This window comes from Rattus norvegicus, chromosome X (assembly GCF_021556685.1).
Source record: "Rattus norvegicus strain SHRSP/BbbUtx chromosome X, alternate assembly SHRSP_T2T, whole genome shotgun sequence".
In the NCBI taxonomy this organism is placed as follows: domain Eukaryota; kingdom Metazoa; phylum Chordata; class Mammalia; order Rodentia; family Muridae; genus Rattus; species Rattus norvegicus.
Window position 1 is genome coordinate 100,424,355 of NC_141554.1, and position 20,269 is coordinate 100,444,623.

A 20,269-nucleotide genomic window follows, 5' to 3' on the forward strand; every position below is an offset into this window, starting at 1 on the left:
GAAGGGAAATAGGGGAAAAGTGGATCCAGGGAAGTGGGGACATGAGCAGGGAGGGATAGGAAGAAGATGAGGGAGGAGAAACTGTAGTAAAGATGTTATTTAAGAAGCCATAAGGAAATATATTATGAAATAAACTTACATATTTTAATGATGTTATTTCACATGAGCTAACAATGCTTCCCACCCCAAAAAATCATAGATGACCTAACCCACAAAAACAATGGGAAAAAAAGAGAAAAACAAACAAACAAAAATCAATGCCACCCAAAGAAAACCTCTTTTCTAATTGTTGGTCAAGGGGAAACAGTGATTCTCAATCTGTGGGATCACGACCCCTTTTGAGGACCAAAAAATCCTTTCATCTGAGTGGACTAAGACCATCAGAAAACAGATATTTATATTACAATTTATAACAGTAGAAAAATTGCAATTATGAAGCAGCAATGAAAATAATATTGTGGTTGAGGGTCACCACAACATATGTATTAACTGTTTAAAACTTCATGAACTGTATTAAAAGGTCATAGCAATTAGAAGGTTAAGAACCATTTTCAGGAAGATCCAAGGAGTACCAAAACAATATAGGCTACTGTCATTGTTTTGATTTTCACTACCAGAATTTCAAGATAAAGCCCTATTACTGAAGATACCAAACACTTCAGAAGCAGGTTTGAGAAACTGAGCTAGAACTGACCTGCAAGCCACATCCCTGAGGGGAAGCTCTCATAGCATCTGAAAGTGTTATGCAAGCTGCCAATCAAGAGAAGATAATAATAATCCTTATCTAGCCTATGAAAAACAACCATGACCATACCAGCAAGATATCCCCAGTAGTATGATAGTGGCACTTTTACCTTTGAGGTAACTAACTGCTTTATGATTGTACTTAAAGTCTACTCAGTGGAAATAAATTAATAACTAGTATTATAAACCTAGGCAACTTACCCATGACTAAAGATATCATAGACATCAGGGAAGAACCTGTAATTGCCATTTTCATCAATCAACATAGTTTCAAACTGCATTCTAAATAGTTAACCTTATACTCAGAGATAAGTGTAGTTTTCACTTCTCATAAACAAAGCTATATTTTGTAGGAGGCAGAGCTATTACAGAGATTCATGATGATCAAAATGCAGAAATATATGACGACAGTGTTCTGTATTAGTCTGCTTTTCTATTACTATAATAAAATACTCTGGCCAAAAGCAACTTGGGAGAGGAAAGACTTTATTTAACTTGTAAGATATGTTCTGTCATAAGAGGAAGTCAAGGCAGGATCTCCAGACAAGAGCCTGAAGGCAGAATAAAGCAGAGAAGATAGATAAACGGACACTGCTTCCTCTTTTTGCTTTTGTTGGCTTGCTCAACATACCTTTCTTACATAACCAGGGTCATCTGCTCAAGAATGGCATTGTCCAAGGTCGGTTGGGTTCTTCTACATAAAGTAGCGATCAAAAAGAAATCTCCTAGATGTATCAAGTTGGCAACTACAATTAACTGTCATTAGTACAAAGCCCCAACTGGTGCATCTATAGTGCAAACACTATAACTAAGGCTTGGGAACATTGCAGAAGTGGGAGCACAAAGAGTGAGGAGCTAAAGGACCAGGATGCTTGGCATGAGACAGTAGTGTGTGTGTGTGTGTGTGTGTGTGTGTGTGTGTGTGTGTGTGAGAGAGAGAGAGAGAGAGAGAGAGAGAGAGAGAGAGAGAGAGAATGAGAGAGAGAGAAGTTGTTCCCATGTAATCTCAAAAATACAGTTGCCTAAACAAGAAATGCATAATGGCATAATGGAAACACCATCCAGCATGCCAACATGAATGAAGGGAGTTCCATCAAACTTGAGGAAGAGCTACAGTCCATAGCTTCTGAGAGGAGGAAAATCAGTCTCCTCCAGGGACCACATCCATGATATATTACTTAATCCTGAATAGTCAACCTAAACACATATACATATGAGCAACACTAAATGGTTTAGGTAGTGTATGGAAAAGAGTGTAAGATTAATAATTAAGGAAGAAGTCAAGAATTTGAGAAGGCTTTGGGAGACTCAGGTGGCATTAAAGATGGAGAGGAAGTCTAAAAAAGGATGTAAACATAGTACTCACGTATGAATTCTCAAATATATTTAAAAATTAAAAATATTTTAACATATTACTTTTTTAAATAAAACCTAGGTTCTGAATGTAGAACTTTGGCTATCATACATCACAGACATACATGTACTAATAATGCAATACCAAGTATACATGGGTAGCACTGCATAAATTATACAAGTATATTTGTGTTCTCCTTTGCTTCTCTTAAAAGGAAGATTAGACACACACACACACACACACACACACACACAAAACACACACACACTTTACTCCATATAGCTATAAACTTCAGGAATGAATATACCATAATTTTTGTTCTCTATTCAATATCTAATGCATGGCTTTTAGGAAATCCTCAAGTATAAGATGAAATAAAATATCAATTAATTTAAAGCATAAATTTCTGTTTAACTGAATTTTCCAGTCACCCTGGAGACTTCAGATAAAATTTAAAAACCCATCACATATAATAAAAACCTTCATATGCTTTAAAGAATTTATTGGGTGCTACCTTTATAGATCTAATTTTATCACTTTTGATTGGCCAATTCTGTGTACTATCTTAAAATATTACTTTGTCTTAAGCTTCAGATACGCAATTTGTTATTAATTCTTCAAAGTTGTAACAGAATTCCACAAACTGATTGATTTAAATAACAATTTGGTTTTGCAGAGATAACTGAGCTATTAAGATCATGTGCTAATTGGACAAGACCTGAGTTCAGTTCCTAGCAGGCACATGGTAGTTCACAGCCTGCTATAACTCCAGTTCCTGGACATCTGACACTCCTTTCTGGCTCCCAAAAGCACTGCATAAACATAGTGCAAAAATACACATGCAGACAAATATTACTTAAAACTTAAAATGAAAATAAATTAGTTTTTTAAAACTCATAATCTTAATCTGTCATGATGATTCTGTAAGGTAAAAACCCCAAACCAGTATATGAGTAATGTAGTTTCATTTTGAGAGTTCTGATGGTCAAGGGAAAAAAAGGTCAACTTTTCTTCCTTATCTTGTAAATGATTGTTAGCTCCTTGTGCTTCTTCTTCTTCTTTTCTCAGTGTATGTCTGTCTCTGTGTCTGAATGAATGTTCTAGAATACTACTCAGTTATTAAGAATGAAGACACCCTGAGTTTTGCAGGAAAATGGATGGAACTAGAAAATATCAAGTTTCCAAGATTTTACATACACCAGTAAAACTACATTGGCGCCCATTCCAATGGACCAATTTTAACAAATTTCAGTTTCAGTGACCTTACTTCCAAATAAGGTGACATTTGGCAATGCTGTGAGTTAAGAATCAATGCAAGCATTATTAGAGGCATAATTCAATCCACAACAACATCTCTATAATTATCTAACAAGTCTCTAGTCATAGTCTGTCCCCTTAATTATTTTTTAAGGTTACAAACACAAAAACATCATTTGAAATTACAAAATTAACATTATTTAACTATCCTAAAATAGTCTTAATATTTAGCCCTGTTATGTGCCAGGGTAAGTGAATCACTTAAATTATCAAAATGTTCAGCTGTCTAAAAACTGCTTGTATATTACCAAAGTAGCCGACTTTGGTTTTTTTTGTTTTTTTTTTTTTTTTTTTTTGGTTTTTTTTTTTTTTGGTTTTTTTTTCTTTTTTTTAAATTTATTATTTTTTTTATTAACTTGAGTATTTCTTATATACATTTCGAGTGTTATTCCCTTTCCCGGTTTCCGGGCAAACATCCCCCTCCCCCTCCCCTTCCTTACGGATGTTCCCCTCCCAACACTCCCCCCATTGCCGCCCTCCCCCCACCAGTCTAGTTCACTGGGGGTTCAGTCTTAGTAGGACCCAGGGCTTCCCCTTCCACTGGTGCTCTTACTAGGATATTCATTGCTACCTATGAGGTCAGAGTCCAGGGTCAGTCCATGTATAGTCTTTAGTTAGTGGCTTAGTCCCTGGAAGCTCTGGTTGCTTGGCATTGTTGTACATATGGGGTCTCGAGCCCCTTCAAGCTCTTCCAGTTCTTTCTCTGATTCCTTCAACGGGGGTTCTATTCTCAGTTCAGTGGTATGCTGCTGGTATTCGCCTCTGCATTTGCTGTATTCTGGCTGTGTCTCTCAGGAGAGATCTACATCCGGCTCCTGTCGGTCTGCACCTCTTTGCTTCATCCATCTTGTCTAATTGGGTGGCTGTATATGTATGGGCCACATGTGGGGCAGGCTCTGAATGGGTGTTCCTTCAGTCTCTGTTTCAATCTTTGCCTCTCTCTTCCCTGCCAAGGGTATTCTTGTTCCCCTTTTAAAGAAGGAGTGAAGCATTCACGTTTTGATCATCTGTCTTGAGTTTCATTTGTTCTAGGCATCTAGGGTAATTCAAGCATTTGGGCTAATAGCCACTCATCAATGAGTGCATACCATGTATGTCTTTCTGTGATTGGGTTAGCTCACTCAGGATGATGTCCTCCAGTTCCAACCATTTGCCCACGAACTTCATAAAGCCGTTGTCCCCGATAGCTGAGTAATATTCCACTGTGCAGACGCACCACATTCTCTGCATCCACTCCCCTGTTGAAGGGCATCCGGGCTCCCCCCAGCCTCTGGCCATCACAAACAAGGCTGCAATGAACACAGTGGAGCACACGTCATTTCCATAAGTTGGGCATTCCCTGGGTACATGCCCAAGAGAGGTACAGCTGGATCCTCAGGCAGCCCAACGTCCAACTCTCCGAGGATCCCCCAGACAGACCTCCAGAATGGTTGCACCAGTTTGCAACCCCACCAACAATGGAGGAGTGTTCCTCCCTCTCCGCATCCCCGCCAGCAACTGCTGTCCCTTGAGTTTTTGATCCTAGCCATTCTCACTGGTGTGAGGTGAAATCTCAGGGTTGTTCTGACTTGCACTTCCCTTATGACTAAAGATGTTGAACATTTCTTTAGGTGTTTCTCAGCCATTCGGCATTCCTCAGCTGTGAATTCTTTGTTTAGCTCTGAGCCCCATTTTTTAATAGGGTTATTTGTTTCCCGGCGGTCTAACTTCTTGAGTTCTTTGTATATTTTGGATATAAGGCCTCTATCTGTTGTAGGATTGGTAAAGATCTTTTCCCAATCTGTTGGTTGCCGTTTTGTCCTAACTACAGTGTCCTTTGCCTTACAGAAGCTTTGCAGTTTTATGAGATCCCATTTGTCGATTCTTGATCTTAGAGCGTAAGCCATTGGTGTTTTGTTCAGGAAATTTTTTTTCCAGTACCCATGTGTTCCCGATGCTTCCCTAGTTTTTCTTCTATTAGTTTGAGTGTGTCTGGTTTGATGTGGAGGTCCTTGATCCACTTGGACTTAAGCTTTGTACAGGGTGATAAGCATGGATCGATCTGCATTCTTCTACATGTTGACCTCCAGTTGAACCAGCACCATTTGCTGAAAATGCTATCTTTTTTCCATTGGATGGTTTTGGCTCCTTTGTCAAAAATCAAGTGACCATAGGTATGTGGGTTCATTTCTGGGTCTTCAATTCTATTCCATTGGTCTATCTGTCTGTCTCTGTACCAATACCATGCAGTTTTTATCACTATTGCTCTGTAATACTGCTTGAGTTCAGGGATAGTGATTCCCCCTGAAGTCCTTTTATTGTTGAGGATAGCTTTAGCTATCCTGGGTTTTTTGTTATTCCAGATGAATTTGCAAACTGTTCTGTCTAACTCTTTGAAGAATTGGATTGGTATTTTGATGGGGATTGCATTGAATCTGTAGATCGCTTTTGGTAAAATGGCCATTTTTACTATATTAATCCTGCCAATCCATGAGCATGGGCGATCTTTCCATCTTCAGAGGTCTTCTTCAATTTCCTTCTTCAGTGTCTTGAAGTTCTTATTGTACAGATCTTTTACTTGCTTGGTTAAAGTCACACCGAGGTACTTTATATTATTTGGGTCTATTATGAAGGGTGTCGTTTCCCTAATTTCTTTCTCGGCTTGTTTCTCTTTTGTATAGAGGAAGGCAACTGATTTATTTGAGTTAATTTTATACCCAGCCACTTTGCTGAAGTTGTTTATCAGCTTTACTAGTTCTCTGGTGGAACTTTTGGGATCACTTAAATATACTATCATATCATCTGCAAATAGTGATATTTTGACTTCTTCTTTTCCGATCTGTATCCCTTTGACCTCCATTTGTTGTCTGATTGCTCTGGCTAGAACTTCAAGAACTATATTGAATAAGTAGGGAGAGAGTGGGCAGCCTTGTCTAGTCCCTGATTTTAGTGGGATTGCTTCAAGTTTCTCTCCATTTAGTTTAATGTTAGCAACTGGTTTGCTGTATATGGCTTTTACTATGTTTAGGTATGGGCTTGAATAACTATTCTTTCCAGGACTTTTATCATGAAGGGGTGTTGAATTTTGTCAAATGCTTTCTCAGCGTCTACTGAAATGATCATGTGGTTTTGTTCTTTCAGTTTGTTTACATAATGGATCACATTCATGGTTTTCCATATATTAAACCATCCCTGCATGCCTGGGATGAAGCCTACTTGATCATGGTGGATGATTGTTTTGATGTGCGCTTGGATTCGGTTTGCCAGAATTTTGTTAAGTATTTTGGCGTCGATATTCATAAGGGAAATTGGTCTGAAGTTCTCTTTCTTTGTTGTGTCTTTGTGTGGTTTAGGTATAAGAGTAATTGTGGCTTCGTAGAAGGTATTCTGTAGTGATCCATCTGTTTCAATTTTGTGGAATAGTTTGGATAATATTGGTATGAGGTCTTCTATGAAGGTTTGATAGAATTCTGCACCAAACCCGTCTGGACCTGGGCTCTTTTTGGTTGGGAGACCTTTAATGACTGCTTCTATTTCCTTAGGAGTTATGGGGTTGTTTAACTGGTTTATCTGTTCCTGATTTAACTTCGGTACCTGGTATCTGTCTAGGAAATTGTCCATTTCCTAAAGATTTTCAAGTTTTGTTGAATATAGATTTTTATAGTAAGATCTGATGATTTTTTGAATTTCCTCTGAATCTGTACTTATGTCTCCCTTTTCATTTCTGATTTTTGTTAATTTGGACGCACTCTCTGTGTCCTCTCGTTAGTCTGGCTAAGGGTTTATCTATCTTGTTGATTTTCTCAAAGAACCAACTTTTGGTTCTGTTGATTCTTTCTATGGTCCTTTTTGTTTCTACTCGGTTGATTTCCGCTCTGAGTTTGATTATTTCCTGCCTTCTACTCCTCCTGGGTGTATTTGCTTCATTTTGTTCTAGAACTTTTAGGTGTGCTCTCAAGCTGCTGACATATGCTCTTTCCTGTTTCTTTCTGTAGGCACTCAGCGCTATGAGTTTTCCTCTTAGCACAGCTTTCATTGTGTCCCATAAGTTTGGGTATGTTGTACCTTCATTTTCATTAAATTCTAAAAAGTTTTTAATTTCTTTCTTTATTTCTTCCTTGACCAGGTTATCATTGAGTAGAGCATTGTTCAATTTCCAAGTATATGTGGGCATTCTTCCTTGATTGTTATTGAAGACCAGTTTTAGGCCGTGGTGGTCTGATAGCACGCATGGGATTATTTCTATCTTTCTGTACCTGTTGAGGCCCGTTTTTGACCAACTATATGGTCAATTTTGGAGAAAGTACCATGAGGAGCTGAGAAGAAGGTATATCCTTTTGCTTTAGGATAGAATGTTCTATAAATATCCGTTAAGTGCATTTGGCTCATAACTTCTCTTAGTCTGTCTACATCTCTGTTTAATTTCTGTTTCCATGATCTGTCCATTGATGAGAGTGGGGTGTTGAAATCTCCCACTATTATTGTGTGAGGTGCAATGTGTGTTTTGAGCTTTAGTAAGGTTTCTTTTACATATGTAGGTGCCCTTGTATTTGGGGCATAGATATTTAGAATTGAGAGTTCATCTTGGTGGATTTTTCCTTTGATGAATATGAAGTGTCCTTCCTTATCTTTTTTGATGACTTTTAGTTGAAAATTGATTTTATTTGATATTAGAATGGCTACTCCAGCTTGCTTCTTCTGACCGTTTGCTTGGAAAATTGTTTTCCAGCCTTTCACTCTGAGGTAGTGTCTGTCTTTGTCTCTGAGGTGTGTTTCCTGTAGGCAGCAGAATGCAGGGTCCTCGTTGCGTATCCAGTTTGTTAATCTATGTCTTTTTATTGGGGAGTTGAGGCCATTGATATTGAGAGATATTAAGGAATAGTGATTATTGCTTCCCGTTATATTCATATTTGGATGTGAGGTTATGTTTGTGTGCTTTCATTCTCTTTGTTTTGTTGCCAAGACGATTAGTTTCTTGCTTCTTCTAGGGTATAGCTTGCCTCCTTATGTTGCGCTTTACCATTTATTATCCTTTGTAGTGCTGGATTTGTAGAAAGATATTGTGTAAATTTGGTTTTGTCATGAAATATCTTGGTTTCTCCATCAATGTTAATTGAGAGTTTTGCTGGATACAGTAACCTGGGCTGGCATTTGTGTTCTCTTAGGGTCTGTATGACATCAGTCCAGGATCTTCTGGCCTTCATAGTTTCTGGCGAGAAGTCTGGTGTGATTCTGATAGGTCTGCCTTTATATGTTACTTGACCTTTTTCCCTTACTGCTTTTAATATTCTTTCTTTATTTTGTGCGTTTGGTGTTTTGACTATTATGTGACGGGAGGTGTTTCTTTTCTGGTCCAATCTATTTGGAGTTCTGTAGGCTTCTTGTATGTCTATGGGTATCTCTTTTTTTAGGTTAGGGAAGTTTTCTTCTATGATTTTTTTGAAGATATTTACTGGTCCTTTGAGCTGGGAGTCTTCACTCTCTTCTATACCTATTATCCTTAGGTTTGATCTTCTCATTGAGTCCTGGATTTCCTGTGTTTTGGACCAGTAGCTTTTTCCACTTTACATTATCTTTGACAGTTGAGTCAATGATTTCTATGGAATCTTCTGCTCCTGAGATTCTCTCTTCCATCTCTTGTATTCTGTTGGTGAGGCTTGTATCTACAGCTCCTTGTCTCTTCTTTTGGTTTTCTATATCCAGGGTTGTTTCCATGTGTTCTTTCTTGATTGCTTCTATTTCCATTTTTAGTTCCTTCAACTGTTTGATTGTGTTTTCCTGGAATTCTTTCAGGGATTTTTGCGATTCTTTCAGGGATTTTTGCGATTCCTCTCTGTAGGCTTCTACTTGTTTATTAATGTTTTCCTGTGTTTCCCTAAGTGTGTTCATGTCTTTCTTGAAGTCCTCCAGCATCATGATCAAATATGATTTTGAAACTAGATCTTGCTTTTCTGGTGTGTTTGCATATTCCATGTTTGTTTTGGTGGGAGAATTGGGCTCCGATGAGGCCATGTAGTCTTGGTTTCTGTTGCTTGTGTTCCTGCGCTTGCCTCTCGCCATCAGATTATCTCTAGTGTTACTTTGTTCTGCTATTTCTGACAGTGGCTAGACTCTCCTATAAGCCTGTGTGTCAGGAGTGCTGTAGACCTGTTTTCCTCTCTTTCAGTCAGTTATGGGGACAGAGTGTTCTGCTTTCGGGAGTGTAGTTTTCCTCTCTATAGGTCTTCAGCTGTTCCTGTGGGCCTGTGTCTTGAGTTCACCAGGCAGCTTTCTTGCAGCAGAAAGGTTGGTCTTACCTGTGGTCCCGAGGCTCAAGTTCGCTCGCGGGGTGCTGCCCACGGGCTCTCTGTGGCGGCAGCAACCAGGAATACCTGCGCCGCCCCTTCCGGGAGCTTCAGTGCACCAGGGTTCCAGATGGCCTTTGGTGTTTTCCTCTGGCGTCCGAGATGTGTATGCAGAGTGCTGTCTCTTCTGGTTTCCCAGGCGTGTCTGCCTCTCAGAGGGTTTAGCTCTCCCTCCCACGGGATTTGGGGGCAGAGAACTGTTTATCCGGTCTGTTTCCTTCAGGTTCCGGCGGTGTCTCAGGCAGGTGTCCTGCCGCTCCTGGGCCCTCCCCAACGGGAGCCCAGAGGCCTTATACAGTTTCCTCTTGGGCCAGGGATGTGGGCAGGGGTGGGCAGTGTTGGTGGTCTCTTCCACTCTGCAGCCTTAGGAGTGCCCACCTGACCAGGCGGTGAGGTCTCTTTCCCACAGGGTCTGGGAGCAGAGAGCTGCTGCGGGCCGGGATCCGCGGATGTGGGACTTCCGGTAAACACAGGATGTGCCCGGTCCTAGAGGAATTCTGCCTCTGTGTCCCGATTTCACCAGGCAGCTTTCTTGCCGCAGACAAGTTGGCCTTACCTGTGGTCCCGAGGCTCAAGTTTGCTCGCGGGGTGCTGCCCACGGGCTCTCTGTGGAGGCAGCAACCAGGAATACCTGCGCCGCCCCTTCCGGGAGCTTCAGTGCACCAGGGTTCCAGATGGCCTTTGGTGTTTTCCTCTGGCGTCCAAGATGTGTATGCAGAGTGCAGTCTCTTCTGGTTTCCCAGGCGTGTCTCAGCTGACTTTGTTTTGAGCTCTTAAAAATTTTTTGTGTATTGAGAGGAGATCAAGAATGATATCAATTAATCTAGTATACGATTTTAGAAGATTTTCAAAGAGCAATAGTGGAGAATATGAAATGTTTCCATTCTAACAAATGGAAACATGATTCCAGGAAAATACAAGGCACTACTTTTTTAAACACATGAAAAGAAGTATTGCAGGTGGGAGGTACACATAATTTAGGGGAATGGGACGAGATTAAAGTATTGGTGGTAAATCTGTATGTTCAACCAAAATGTGTCATAGAGCAGCTGTTCTAATTGTTTGAAGCTTCCCAATATCATATTTGCATACAGATGAATTGATTCAAATATTGATCATCAAAATGGTTGATGTAATTGGATATTTAGAGCTGGCAAAGAATTTCAATGACTGAAACTGAAAGAATTTCATTGAAGCTATGTCCTACTTCCCAGGAGGTCATCTGGCCCAATATAAGTTCACTTTGCTTAGTTTGGGGAAATAAAGGTAAATCTTTCTTTATGAAAGATTGATACTTTTGTAACAATGTTTTATTGATATTATGGATATGCTTATACTAACTTCAATGTCCAAAAATGTCTTGTTTTGTAAAGTTGCATCTTTTTCTGAAACACAAAGTCAGTATATAACTGAGGAATGAGTTAGGGGCCAAGAAGAAGAAAAATCTCCATCCCAATCCCAGCTCTGTCCTGCAGATCTGGGTCAATCTCAGTAAACTAAGGATTGGAAGAAGAGATTATATTCAAGTTTCCATCCAATTAAAAGACTATAGTTCCCATAATGCAATTATTATGTCTTCCTTTCACTCATATGGTATGGTGATTTGAACATGGTATGCTCAGAGTACTATTAGAAGGTGTGGCCTTTTTGGAATAGGTGTGACCTTGTTGGAGGAAGTGTTACTATGGAGGGGGGCTCTAAGAGACCCTCCTTCTGGCTGCCTGTAGGAGAGAGTCTCTCCAGGTTGCATATGAATCAACATTCAGAAATCTAAGCTTCTTTTCTAGCATCATGTTTACCTGTTGAAAGACCCCAGCTTAACAGCAGTAACGCCATTTTGCAAGGCTGTACTTAAGATGACTGGTTCAGGGAAAGGTTAGAACACTGAGTACACAGCGGCTGCCAAGCAGGATGTGTTTGGTTGAAGGCCTGGCAACAGGAGGACTGCCGTTGAGCACCTGACAATGAGAAAAGCCCCGGGAGAGGTCCCACACCCTGGTGGGGGGCCGAGTCAGCCGTTATGTTCCAAGAAGGTAGCTAAGAAACTTGCCCCCGGGCTGAACCCTTGGGGGGCCGAGTCAGCCGTTATGTTTCTGGAAGGTAGCTAGGAAACTTGCCCCCGGGCTAAACCCTTGCCATATTAGAATCCACCAATTATATCCCTGTAACCATGCATCTGCTTCTGTATGCTTGCTTCTGCTCCCCAAAATCCTATAAAAGCCCATCCTTGGTTCCGTGGGGCGCGCCAGTCCCCCGAGTGACTGTAGCGCCCGCAGGTGCCTGTGCCTGTGTATCCCGACAATAAACCAAATCCTCTTGCTGATTGCATCCTGTGGTGTCTCGGTCTGGTCTTTGGAGTTGGAGGGTCTCCATCCCGAGGGAAAGTTCTCCCTGAGAGCTTTTCACTGTATTCTGTCATGCTTCCTGCTATGATAATAATGGTCTAAACCTTGGAAACTGTAAGCCATCCCCAATTAAATGTTTGCCTTTATAAGAGTTGCCTTGGTCATAGGATCTCTTCATAGCAATGGAAACCCTACCTAAGACAGAAGTTGGTATCAAAGACTGGGGGATTACTCTAATAGACCCAACCATGTTTTTGTTTAGAGAAATAAGGATTTGGGACTTTGGATTTGGGAAGCAATGAAATGCTTTAAGTGGGTCTTAATTGACCATCCTGTAGGAATATGAAAGACATTGGTGCTAAGAATGATTTGAACTGTGAAGACCTGGACCAAGATGTTTCAGTGGAAATTTTTCATATGTGACCTAGAGATTGTTCTTGTAATATCTTGGTGAAGACTGTGGCTGCTTTTCCCCCTTGTCTGAAGAGTCTACCTGAGACCAAGATAGATTTTGATTAATCACATTCACAAAGGAAGTCTCAAAAAGCCCAGAAAAGACCTTGTCTTCTGGTTTACTCTCATGAAGAACATATTGATCAAGCATACCAAGCTTAGAGAGAAAAAATACAAAATGTATGGTTCCAAAAATAAAGAGGCACCAGGTAGTGAAATGGAGCTGAATCCTATGTTCAAGGAGATAACCAGGTTAAGATCCCACCAACAAGATCCCACCAAGCTAAGACTATTGTTTATGTTTTTGCAGTTGAACAAGGGACAATTATATCTAGGCATTATCATTACCTGGTTATTGTTTTAATTTGACCTTTAGTCTGAAATGAACTACAATCCAGAAATTGAGAGCATACTTATAATCCAGATCTTGAGGCTGGAAGACACAGGCATTTGCTCCAGATCTTGAGGAATAGTAGCCATGGAAAGCTTAGGCTCAGACATATTGGGACACACCTTTAATCCCAGGAGAAAGCAGCAAACAAATCTCTGAGTTAAAGGTCAGCCTGGTACAGAGCAACTTCTAAGTAAAGAAAAGCTTAGGTTCAGGCGTGGTGATACACACCTTTAACCCCAGAATTTAGGAAACAGGCAGCTCAGATCTCTGAGTTCAAGGTCAGTTTACAGAGCAAGTTTTAGGACAGCTAAGATTAGGTAGTAAAGGATGTAATAGAAAAGGAAGTTATGTTCCAGTGCGAGCAAGCAGCGGTACTTGGCAGCTTTGTCCATGTGGCTCTGTATTTAGAGTCAAGGATAGAAGAAACTACTTCCGGAGACAGTTAATGCTCATTATCTGAAGCTAAGAATTTAGTGGTGATTAAGAAGAGACAAGTAGCACTGAGGTGAAATTGTCTGAGAAGTGTTTTCTGAGATCACAATGATGCTGTGTTCCTGAAACAGCCAAAGTTGTACCTCATGCTGCAGCAGGATTTGGTAATGTGTGAGAATCACCCAGGTGGTATTCATTTTGAAGGTATGAAAGTAGCTGAGGCTTGGCACTATGAGATTCCAGGGAAGACCATTGGTGAAGGTGCAGCCTCAGTTGCAGTTGACAGGCTAGGACAGAATGAGTCATGCAGAAAAGTTGAGGCTTGGCACCTGGCTATGAGAGGTTATTGGTAAAGGTTAGTTGTAGCTGAAAATCCCAGCATACTGGAGATGCCAGTACTATGGGATAATGACTAAGAACAGCAGCAGCAATGGAGTAGAGTTAACCAGTCCCTGGAATGCTACAGAAAGCAGACATGGAAAAGTAAAACAAACCCTTTGGAGGAGCCCAGAAGATTATGTATGAATATCAGACATTGGACCAAGAAGCTTTCAGGTTGAAGTTGCCTTGGAGACCTTGAGATGTTAGAAATGCCAGATCTGTGGGATACCTGATAAGGAAAGCTGCTAACAGAGTAGAACAACCCCGAAAGTAAGAATTTTGTTAGAGTCAACAAGGATGGAGGGAGTTAGAGATCTGAAGAGTGCTTTGACATCAGACAAGGAGATGAAGAGATTGAAGTTTGCCCACCTGGTTTTCTGTCTTGCTTTGGTCCAGTATTTCTTCATTATGACATTTTAGAATGGTGATCTCTATACTGTGATGTTGGAAGCATTTGATCTGCTTTTTATTTTAGCTTTATAGTGGATTACAGTTAAGAGATTGCATGAATCTTAGGAAACTGAACTTCAGACTTTAATATTGTTGAGACTGTAATAGACTATGGGAAATTTTGAAGTTGGACAAAATGTACTTTACATTATGCTATGGCTAGGTATGGCCTCCATCAAATCAAGTGTTTGAACAAGCCTATAGGGACCAGGGAGTGGAATGTGGTGGTTTGAACATGCATGGTTCTGGTAGTGGCACTATTAGGAGGTGTGCCTTTGTTGGAGGAAGTATGTCACTGTGGGTGTGGGCTTCTTGCAGGACACTCTTCCTGGCTGCTTGCAGGACAGAATCTCTCCTGGTTGCCTTTGAATCAAGATCAAGACATCTCAGTTCCTTCTCTAGCACCATGTCTACCTATATGCTGCCATGCTTCCTGCTATTATGATAATAGACTAAACCTCTGAAATTGTAAGCCAGCACCAATTACATGTTTGCCTTTATTAAGAGTTGCCTTGATCACAGGGGCTCTTCATAGCAAGGGAAACCTTAACTAAGAAAAATGGAAAGCATACATATACAGCCACCCAATTAGACAAGATGGATGAAGCAAAGAAGTGCAGGCAGACAGGAGCCGGATGTAGATCGCTCCTGAGAGACACAGCCAGAATACAGCAAATACAGAGGCGAATGCCAGCAGCAAACCACTGAACTGAGAATAGGTCCCCTATTGAAGGAATCAGAGAAAGAACTGGAAGAGCTTGAAGGGGCTCGAGACCCCATATGAACAACAATCCCAAGCAAACAGAGCTTCCAGGGACTAAGTCACTACCTAAAGACTATACATGGACTGACCCTGGACTCTGACCTCATAGGTAGCAATGAATATCCTAGTAAGAGCACCAGTGGAAGAGGAAGCCCTTGGTCCTGCTAAGACTGAACCCCCAGCGAAGTGATTGTTTGGGGGAGGGCAGCAAAGGGGGGAGGATGGGGAGGGGAACACACATAAAGAAGGGGAGGGGGAGGGGTTAGGGGGATGTTGGCCCAGAAACTGGGAAAGGGAATAACACTCGAAATGTAAATAAGAAATACTTAAGTTAATAAAAAAAAATACTCAATAGAATTCTTACAAATGGAATAAAGAAAAAGAAAAATGAAAAGCATAATACACAAGAGAAGTTGTGCTAGATGTAGGATGTGGAAATAGGTACTACTCATAAGGCAGGATTACATATAATCCACTTCTCAGACTGACAAGTGGCACCCATGTAAAATGCTTTGTACTTTTAAAGAGTTTTGTTCTTTACTCCAAAATATTAAAGTCTCTATGTTATATGAACATTACCACAGTGCCACTAAAAGCAATGCAATTTTATTTCACATAAATCTTGGCAAAACTACCTTGGTACTTTTGTCTTGGCTAAGTACCAGGTTCATTTGTACTGGCTATATACCAACTGCTCTTTGTATTTTAAAACTTTACATGGGTCTTATATAATTGATTTTCTTACCTATGTAATTACCCTTGATGATATTATAATTCTTTTAAATAATTAAATGGGCTATGACTAATTTTAATACTGGTAACAAAACTTTAACTAGATCCTGCAATTTTAATATTGGCAATGTCGCACTTGGAATGTTAATGAATTTAGCTCACATTCCAAGTGTTTCATTTTGTGACATTTATATTGAATAATAAAGTGTTCAATATTATGCAACATTTATAAATATAGCTCTCTAATGAAGATGAGTCATATATTTATTACTTTATGAGGAGAGCTTAATTTTTGTGATACAATATTTAAAAGTGAAGATTAGATTTTTTATTTTTAATTCATAAAGAAATCCATTCTATTATAACTCTAATCTCACTTTATCTTAATCTGACAACTGAAAATAAATGTTTTCACTCTATTTTCTTTGTTAGTTAATGTGATGGCTGACAATCTCCTAGAAACAGAATTTCACTTTTATTTTTAATGGGTTTATTCCTTCTACTGGCATTCAGATATGTTTGCCATGTTTAAAAATGATTCTTTAATTGGGTAGGTTTAATTTATTACATATCTTTCTATTCAATTACAAATGACATGAAACAAATCTTTTTTTCTTTTCACTTCTTGTCACTATGGCCTCAAATTTGCATTAATCCTCCTGCATCTATCTATCAAATGTACATCAGCACACCACGTCAATAAAATATACTCTTGCTTACAATGTTTTAAACAAAATCAAATTCACACAAATTGCTTTATCATTCATGTACTATAAGTAAAACAAATCACTTTCTGTGTTTTGTCCTAAGTTCCTTGTGTGCCTTCACCCTCTTTATACATAATTAACATCATTTGTCTCAAAAAACAAAAACAAAAAACAAGTATGAGTAAATCATAGGAATAAGACCCTAGGTTTCAAATCATATAATTGTATTTCAAGTGGTCAACATGGTCCTTTTATGTTCAATAATCTATGTTTTAGAAACCAATATACTATATGTAATAAGACACCTAAAAAGTCTTTTGCTAATATATGCTTTACTATAGATACAGAGATCAGCATCCCCAGAAAGTTTTCATTAGTCATCATCATCTTTTTTTTTCTTTTTCTTTTTTTTTTTTTTTTTTGGAGCTGGGGCCCGAACCCAGGGCCTTGTGCTTGCTAGGCAAGCGCTCTACCAGTGAGCTAAATCCCCAACCCAGTCATCATCATCTTGATAGTGTTATGCTTTGTGTTTTCATCCTTTATACTAGTTTGAGATACATAATGCAATTACTCAGCCATTCATTAAACAAATATTTAAGTACCTACTCCCTACCAAAAAGAGACTAAAGAGACTCAGAATTATGTATAAATGTGAATGCCCTCCCTTGGCAGTAGAAACACTTGAATGAGGAGAAAAACATAATGACAATTTAAAAAAATCAATATAAAATATGTCATGGTGAGCAGTACTCATATATATAGATAAGATGGATGAAGCTAAGAAGTGCATGCTGACAGGAACCGGATATAGATCTTTCCTGAGAGACACAGAGAGAGCATGTCAAATACAGAAGCGAATGCTAGCAGCAAACCACTGAACTCAGAACGGGACCCCCGTTGGAGGAATTAGAGAGAGGACTAAAAGAGCTGAAGGGGTTTGCAACCCCATAAGAACAACAATGCCAACCAACCAGAGATTCCAGGCACTAAACCGCTACCCGAAGTATACATGGACTGACCCTGGGCTCCAGCTACATATGTTGCAGAGAATGGTCTTGCTGGGTACCAATGGAAAGAGAAGCCCTTGGTCCTGCCAAGGTTGGACCCACAGTGTAGGGGATTGTCTGGGGAGGGGTGCAGTAAAGTGGGGGTGGATGAAGAGGGGATCACCCTTTAGAAGGGGAGGGGAAGAGGTTAGGGGGCTTACGGACAGGAAACCGGGAAAAAGAATAACATTTGAAATATAAATAAGAAATACTCAATAAAAAAAAAGAAAAAATAAGCATCCTATGGCCTGCCTATTTCATTCTTACATATACATCCAGAGAAATCCATATCCCCCCGTAGAGATATTTGTACCTCAATTTTTTTTCTGGTTAATTCAATATAGCAAAGAATTAGAATCCACCTAGTTCACAATCAAAATATGGATAAATCACTAAAATTATATGTGTGTATATATTCATATATGTGTGTTTATATGAATACTATTCAGCTGGAAAGGAAAGTGAAGTTTAGAATTTTGCATGAAAATGGATAGACTTAAAATGTATTGCATTAAGTGAGTTTACACAAAAGAAAAATGCTCTTTCTCATTTGTGGAATCTAGTAAATAATATATTTATAAACAAATATGTTTGTAAGTGCAGTATAACACAGAGAATAAAATGACTAAATATAAGGGGAGAAAGAAGGTCTAAAATCAGGTAATGGACAGAAATTATGGAGGACAACATAAAGCTAGTTGTTTTTCTGGTTCTAATTCTGTCATGGGGGGGAAATGATAGTGGATAAATGTGTAAAATATATTCAGTGCTGAAAGTGTAAAATTTAATATGATGCTCCACATCTACCATTGTCAATGCCTGTCCTAACTCTGTAGAAGGTCATGGAGGTGATCTGAATGAAAATGCCTCGCCCGCATAGGCTCATAGGGAGTGGCATTATTAGGAAGTGTGGCCTTGTTGAAGGAAGTATGTTACTGGCTTTGAGGATTCAAATGCCCAAGGCACTCTCTTCCTATGCCAGAAGTTCCAAATGTAGAACTCCAAGCTATTTCTCCAGCACTATGTCTGGCTGAAAGCTACCATACTTCCACCGTGACAATATGGGACTAAACCTCTAAATTGTAAGCCTGTCCCAATTAAATGTTTTCCTTTGTAAGAGGTGCTGTGGTCATGGTGTCTCCACACAGAAATAAAAACTCTGAGACAGTTTTTGAGTTGTATGACTCTGGGTCTGGTTGATTTGAGTGTGTGATCTATATCTACTTGTTTGTGAGTTTTTATAGTAAAGATTTTAGGATTTTAAAACAACTTTAAGTTAAAAAAAATCTACAACTATACTTTACATGATTTTCTCTGTGTAGAACAGATTGAAACTTGTAAATCCATTCTTTAACTTTCACCTGCTAGAATTCATGATCTCCTCTCACTTCGTTTTATCTTTAGATGACTCATTGCTCACTTCCTACTTCTAATCCCTGGGCAATACCTGAACTGTGCCTTTGTTTTTAATCTACTATTAACAAGTGAGTGACCTAGGTAATATCCTGGAATGATCACTGAGTCCACTTCTGATCTTAGAAAGCAGAATATGATGTCAAATCAAAAAACTGTCATTCTTTTTTCTTTTATCTACTTACTACTATTGGTCAACATGGACAGAAAAGATACAGGGGATTCAGAGCATCTGAACATACTAAGAATGTATCTGCCACAACCTCTCAAAGAAATGGTTGGGGAAAACTATACAGATGATATACTAGAATAATTAATAAGTTTGACTACATGCTGGCAGTTTTTAAAGAATAAAACAACTCATTAAAAAGAATGAAGCTAATGATTAAAATAGCTTGAAGGCAAACAAAAGGTTTCTGATTTTAATTTGTCCAGGATAATGTATTCTCCTAAAAAGTACAAATTGTTACTAGTGGTTTTCAAATAAACTAGTTTTTTTATCTATCAGATTTTGAATCACTCTTATGTATATCTATAGAATAATTAACATTTACATATGCATAGAATACTGACAACGTAATAAAAGGAGTAGTCAAGTGAAAATATTTGATAAATTTTGAACATACTCCATCATGTAGCCTAGAACACTTTAATCAACTTATTTTAAGAACTAGTACTTAAAATGTTACACCAAACATATAAGGTCTTCTGTGCACTGGAAATGCACTAAACTGAAGGCAATGTGGTTAATTCCAAAAAAAGCATATTCAGTATTCTTTATCTGACTTTTCAGTTAGGTGTTGCCATGTTGTCTTATTTTTTTTATTTTGGTTTAATGCATACAGAAAGTTACCCACCTTCAGTCAGTTTTCTCAAGGTGATAATGGACAACTCAGAAGCTATACAGCCATTAGCAGATAGGACCTTCCTGCTGTTTGCAGCTTTTCTTGCATCTTCACTTTCCTCAAGGAACATTCTTCAGATAACAAGACCATGCTGTGCACCACACGTCTACATTTTCACTCTCAATCCCAGATTGAGAACAAAAGTTAGTAGTCCATATGTTACCTTGTGAGCATCATTTATTGCTCTCCTACTTTCATGGATGTATAAAAGAAATAAACAGCTCTAACAAGATATGAGATTTACTCTCCCTGGAAAACAATATACTGCACTGCATGAGGCCAGCCAATAGGTATAACAGATTGTCCTAGAGATGATAAGTGGTGTCTTCCCACCTATAAATCATAGATCACACTATTCAACATCCTGTACTCCTTGAATGATGGATTTCACAGGGTATTGTCCATCATATACTCTACTAGTAGTTCTTTTACTTTCAGCTAAAAACAGAGCTGGAGTAGACACAAATTGATGTTAAGAAAAGTGGACACAAAAACATGCTGAGAAAATGA